At 40.3% G+C, this 6,604-nt stretch overlaps 1 long non-coding RNA gene across 1 annotated transcript; it reads right to left on the bottom strand.

Moving 5' to 3' along the window:
• Nucleotides 1-1,107: 1,107 nt before the first annotated feature.
• LOC114001519 lies at nt 1,108-6,193 on the bottom strand. The gene is made up of 3 exons (XR_003545588.2): nt 6,111-6,193; nt 2,046-2,151; nt 1,108-1,403 (listed from the first exon to the last, which is right to left on the bottom strand). It is a non-coding gene; the product is annotated as an uncharacterized LOC114001519 (long non-coding RNA).
• Nucleotides 6,194-6,604: the final 411 nt, after the last annotated feature.

Genomic DNA, 6,604 nt, shown 5'->3' with positions numbered 1-6,604 from the left:
TCTCATGGTCCTGACTCATTCTCAGTTCTTCTGCCTCCACGAGCTAGTGGTGTCCATCAGCAAACAGCCTTGCTAAGGCAGAGCCTGGTTACTCAGAACAAAGGCAAGGCAGAGAAAAAGGCTCCACAACAAAAGAGCTATCTATATCAGTTTATCTCTCTGCCTCCCACTAAGGCTGACTGATGGCTGCTCCTCTGGACTCCAGAACCTCTCCCCACTTTGTCCTGTGCCCAGTGGCAGCTCCAGACAGCTGACTGCTTCCCCTTGGGAACAAATTCTTGACTGTTTGCTGATCTCTGGATTTGTAAGTATCTAAACCAGCAAAGAAGAACTTAGAGCTTTTCACTGAGCAGCATATAGGATGCTCAAATGGAGCAGTGTCTCAGTGATTGCCAAGACATTGTCGTATGCAAAGTCGCTGTACAACTGACATGTTTTGGTCTTCTGATAGTCCCATCTAATTAGAGCAATGCTGGCTAGTTAGGAAGCAACCTCCTACCCCTCTAGAAGTCAAACAAATAAGCTTAATTTCCAAGGGTACATTTAAATTGCAGAGAACATAATGCAGAGATCCCCAAGCTAGCACTGAGCTGATTTGGCAAGTCACACAGCACAGCAAAGTACTATGTGGATATGCCAAGCAGGACTGCAAGGCAGAATAATCATGTTCAGCTGGCACAGCACTCAGGGCTACACCATGTCTGGTTCAGTGCAGGTCTGCATGGAACCTCTGCACTGTTTCCCAGCATTTCAAGCTGTGGGAGTAAATAATACTGCAGGAGCATAGATGTCTTTGTGCACACCCTAAATTGCTGATCAGATTCTTAGATTATTACATGGCAACTCCACTCCATTCCAACTTCTCTCTTTTAATCACTGAGAAAAAGTCATGCAGTTCTGATCTATTTTACCTTCATTTTGTTACACTTCTCATGTGAGACACTTGCAATCTCTTAACCTCTACTTTCATGCATTGATTTTTTTAAGCCTAACCTTGAGAAAGACATATAACACTAGCCCTCAGATATCTGCACTTATTCTGACCCCTTCCTTGCCTCCAATGTATCCCAAAGCCTTTTGAAGAAAAAGTTACCAAAAAAAAAAGTATTTTACTCAGATAAAATTATACTCTGGTATTAGACACAAACGATTAACAGTTTTAGCATCAACCTAGATTAGTCACCCCAAAATTCAAGAAACCATTCCTTCTAGCAGGTCGTAGCAGAGCAAGGAACAGGAAACATGAGAACATTTGCCATCTTGCAAAGTTTTTGTAGCATTGACTGTGTTCTTGAAAAGCAGCCAGCAATCCATCCCATCCACTTGTAAATGTTCTGCAGCTATTTTCTTAATAACTCAAGGATGATGGATGAGTGTAAGGTTGGGCAGCTTTGTTTGATAGCCTAGGGGAGAGAGAGGGAGGGAGAGAAACAAGTATCAGCAAATAGATTGTGCAACAGACAAATAAAAAGAATTACACAATACACTACATTTTAAATAACCCTTCTGGAATGTTGTCATTTTCACAAATTGATGTTGCTTAGAATAATTCACCAGCTAATGCTACCAATAATTTAATTTAAAGAGAGACAAATGGGTCCAAATCATTGCCTGCAATAGTGCTTAAAAGTGTCAACAGTGCAGAGCACTGTTTACAATTTACATTGCATTTTCTGAAAAGAGACAGTCCCTTCATTTCAGCCTCCTATTGCTTCAGAGCTTGAGCAGCAACTCAAGAGAATGGGCTCAAACATGAGGTGGAGGGGAGTCCTGAGGCCTTTCCACAACTTGGAGTCCTTTTGGAGGCATTTTTGTCAATTGTTTAACTCTGTGATTTTTCAAACCGCTAAGAGACACAGAGCAAAAACTTCTGTGGCCCAAATTTTCACAACAGGTAAGTGAGAAACACAGACACTACTGTCAGTAGACTTAAATTTAATAGAAATGGGGACTGCCCCTAAGCTTGGTAAATAATGATATTGTCAAGATTGTGAAAGTTCATTCAAATCTCTTATGAATTCTTCTAGTAAATATTAATGATTTACCTTCTGCTCGAAGACAAAGATGTGACAGAATTTCCTTCGACTCTTGTAACTTCTAATCTGTTCTTCTTTCCATTCCCACTTCTTGAACTCAAGCATCTTCCTCATTCTATGATCACCAGAGCAAAATATGCAAATAATGAAAACAACTCTAGTATGAATTGTGTTTTTTTAACAGAAGCATGCATTTTGTAATTAGGAATGTGTGGAAGAATTATGGGAACCATAAGGATTTCAGGTCTGTTACATCTATGCAAACCAGTAGAAGTTATGGACAAAGAATATGGTCATGTATAATACAGCACAGACCACTGGTTTCGTCAAGCAAACCTCCAGTGGGAAGGTCAGCACCTACAAGTCCTTTTGATGTTTGGGCTGGGCTCAGTGTTTGACATAATTAATACACTTTTTTCAAACCCAGAAAACATTGTATTCATGTCTTGATGAAGAAGCATCCCAATATATATGCAAAGGGTACTAGAGCACACACTTATTAAAATCACCATCAAAATGCCTATTGACCTCAGCTCTGACATCAGGAGTCTCTGTGTGTATGAGAACAGATGTCTGCGTGAACTGTGTGAACTGAAGTTCACTTGCAGTAGAAGAGAAGTTTCTGATAAATGGAGGAAAATGTTTTTTGAAGAGTTTGTATCCCCTGTGCAGCACAGTACAAATGCACTATCGGCTAAAGTCAGTGTCTAATCGGTAGCAGCTCTGAACTCCTGACTGACAATATTCACACAGAGCAGCTTCTGCAGGGAGCGTTTGCCAAACTCTCTCCCTATGGAAAAACTCCACCTGACATCCTCCATGACTAAGATTTGGGAAGGTGATCTTCACCCCACATGTCATGATACCAAAGTCCAGATATTACAGCAGATTGTAAAAGAACACAGGTGGCTATGAATTAATCTGACCTGTCCCCTACTCTCTGCCCCGGTCACTCATGGCATTTCAAGCATAGTTGAGGCTTTTTACCTTTGAGACCCTTCATGGTCACTACAAAAAAACACAGAAAGTTGCAAAGTGAAGACTATGATCAGCCTCAGCTCTCTCAGACACAGTCCTCTGAGACACAGAAATCACTATGGTAAGGAAAAATTATTTTGGGCTGTAATAAGAACATTTTAGAGCTCTGAATCTGTGGAATGAACTTTCCCATAAGCCGAAGACCACCACAAACCACAGGACTTCATTCCAACTGCATTTGACCTTGTATTTCTAACAATAATAAAAAGAAATGTGCTGGCTGGTATCCCACCAAAAGAGACTGCTGTGGAAGGCCCAGCCCCGCGGGGTGGCTGTTGGGCACATCACAGCATGTACACCCACCACCGCTGCAAAGCACATTGTGGAGGCTGAGTGGAAGATCAGGGTGTATATGTGAACAGAGGTTAATGAGTGTAAGCAAATATCCTTTAACTCTACAAACTTTTGAAAGAGAAAAGTGCTTCTGGAGACTTCCAGCTAGTGTGTTATTTCTGCTGTTCACCATCTTCAGCTATCCATGAGAAAAATCAGTGTTGTCTGAGGAAGGACTGAAAAAGTTATCTTCACATTTGTCCTGCTCGAAGCACAGCTTTTATAACACTGACAGATCAAAACAATTTATATTACAGTGCATTGGTCACACCAAAATGACAACTGGTTTTACCCTTGTTTTTCCCATCTATGCAGCTCAGGAGTAGAGGGCAAGACTCACATCTACTTTATGGGGTATGGAAGCTGAAAGGATTAGACAGTATGTTGTCAGACAATTTAAGTGCCCTAATACATATCCAACATGCCTTCTGCTAAATACCCAATTAAACGCTCTATGAATTTGAGTCTAGAAGGCAGGGGTTCCTCAGTCCAATACCATGTTTAATTCATCCCTCATTACCATAATACTGAATATTATAGCAAAAAGTAATCCAGTAATTACAGTTTTTCTTTTCAGATCTACTGGAATTCATTGATGCAGTTGACAGCAAAACAATCCTGAGATTTCTCAAAAGCAAACCAACTTGGCTTTGTGTCTTCATTTGTAAATGCTTTTACTCATATAAAAAAGTTAATACTAATTTCTGAAAAACATCATGTGAATCATGTTTTGTAAGATCCTTAAAGAGCTTTGACTACCTCAGCATTAAACACAGAGAATCCTACTTGGGCAATAATATGTCACCTCTTTCTTTCTAAGGAAGCCTGTTTGACTTGACAAAACATGTATTGTCAAATGCATGACAGGCATAGATGACTTGGGAGATAACACAGCACAAGCAGTCATAAGGTCTGAAACTCAGGTAACTACCAGAAATTCCCATACAACTTTTATTTTTGTGCTATATTTCCTGTGAATTTGTTCTTTCAATATATAAATAGTTACAGAAGTAGTTTAATGACAAAATCATGAGAATAACCTCACACTTGTAACTCTCAAGGTTTTTGCTTGTACATCATATCACTCCACCCAGTTTCCTTTTACAACTGTAGCTACTCTAAGACAGTTGTCATGTATATGAGTATATGGTGACTATTGCTGATCTCGTTGGAGACTTTTAACATTATCAAACACAAGTAATAATAATAACAATAATAATAATGATAATTAATATCTACCTGTCATATCTGACTTCTTCAGGGAAGAACTAAAATCAAAATTATAACTCTTGTGGGAGTCTGCCAAAACTAAGGGAAAAGCTAGAAATACACCCTTCTGTAATCAGGTCAGCTTACCTCATAGCACTTGTAAAGGCATGAATCACATTATGTTCCCTTGGCATTTCTGTGATTGCCAACTTTTTATATGCAAACATTGTAAAGAGCTTTGAAAACAATTAGGATGAATTCATAGCTCCCAGTAAGATTGGACATACCCCACAGGGCTGGTCTGGCAAACCCCTCCATGTCAGTCCTGAGGAGTCACCTGGCTGCATCCTGAGGGTGCATTAGGGCAAGCCCTGCGGATCACCATCTCCCTCAGTTCATAGTTTACTGAAGGAAACCCACAAAACAGTCAGAAAGTGAGATGCAGCAGGTCACTGTGGAGTCCCACCACACACAAACATGCAAGGACAGCTGCACACACCACCCGAGTGTATCACAGAGTCTGTCCTTCTCTCCTACCACATGGCCTTGCTTCTGCTTGAGGCTGCCCATGTGCTTTTATGGGCCTGTACTTCACCTATGCTGAGACAAACATGCATGAATTATTCAAAGGTATCTGTAAAATTGGGTTTAAAAACTGCAAAATAACGATCTGGTGACAGGCTGGTCATACCTCCCATGGTTTTATTACCTCAAACGAAGCTGGAGAATCAGCAAATGTTTTAGTTTAGTTTTTCATTGAACCAACAACAAAGAAATCTATTATTTTTGATGCTTCATCTGTGAGCAGCCAGGTCTGCAGAAAGTACTTCTGCCATGTCCCTGGGCTACAAAAGGGCAGACACCAGCCAAGAGGGGCAACACTTGGCCCCTGATAAGGTCAACAGAGCTGCCCTCTGGCATTGGCACTTGGATCGGCCTGGATGCATTTCTCATTTGAAGGCCAATTCTGACACCACCGATTTAACAAGAGTTTGTGGTGGGGCATGTTCAGACTGCCAACTCATTAGGAATAATGCTAATGATATTATATGTTTTGTCTGCATTAAGGTCTGGTGCTTAGAAAATAAACATCTTGGCTTTGCCTCAATGTTTATCTCAATAAATACCTCAGCTTTGTCTCAACAATTATCTCTCCACAGCAGACCATTATCCAGTAGCAACATATAATTCCATTAACAGTACTGTTTAAAATATATCCTCTTTGTGCTGCAGAGAAAGGAGTTCTATGTGGGAAATATCGGGGCATGGTGTATTTTTGGAATTAAAACAGAAATTAAGTCACTTGGGCTATTTCTTATCCACTTAGTTTTTGTTTTTCTATTTCTTGTTTTACACAATACAAGCACTCTCTGGCTTGTGAGGAGATTGCAATTGGAGAAATCTGGAAGGCTCCCAGGGAAAGCATATTTTAGGGCAGTCCTGTGCCATGGGTTACTGCAGGTGACAATAACTGATAACGGTCCAACATATTACCTGAATCTGCTTCAAACTGATGACAGGACTTTAGAAACAGGTTGGGCTTCTTTGTATCTTCGAAGGAAAAGGTGTGAGAAGCTTCTGTGGATAATTGTTAAATATTAACATCATGTTGACATTTAAATCTTATTACATGCAACTCAGTAAGGCACCTAGAAGTCAGCACGGTATTTAAAGAAAAAATCATCTCAGTAATTTTGGAGCTGGTGTAGGAGCACTGTGGGAGTAGACACTGCCATGGCTACAGTGCTCTGTGCAAATGGCCCAGGCAGCAGCATCTGGGAGGTAACAGCTATTATACATCAGTCTTTTTGTCTGCGTTCTGTACTGAGCCAAATACACAGTTAGCACTTAGCAAATATGCAGTAGGGTAAATTAAATGGAAGAGGATCTGTTCTCATATGCATTAGTACAAGTCCAGAGAAATTCTATTAAGGTTGCAGAAGTAAATGAGATCAGAACCTGGCTCATTGTGTTAATGACCAGTTAAA

The sequence above is a fragment of the Pipra filicauda genome, unplaced genomic scaffold (assembly GCF_003945595.2).
Source record: "Pipra filicauda isolate LSUMZ 115617 unplaced genomic scaffold, ASM394559v2 scaffold38_size3968069_pilon, whole genome shotgun sequence".
Classification (NCBI taxonomy): domain Eukaryota; kingdom Metazoa; phylum Chordata; class Aves; order Passeriformes; family Pipridae; genus Pipra; species Pipra filicauda.
Note: the sequence above shows the minus strand (reverse complement) of the source record. Positions and strands in the feature narration are given on the sequence as shown.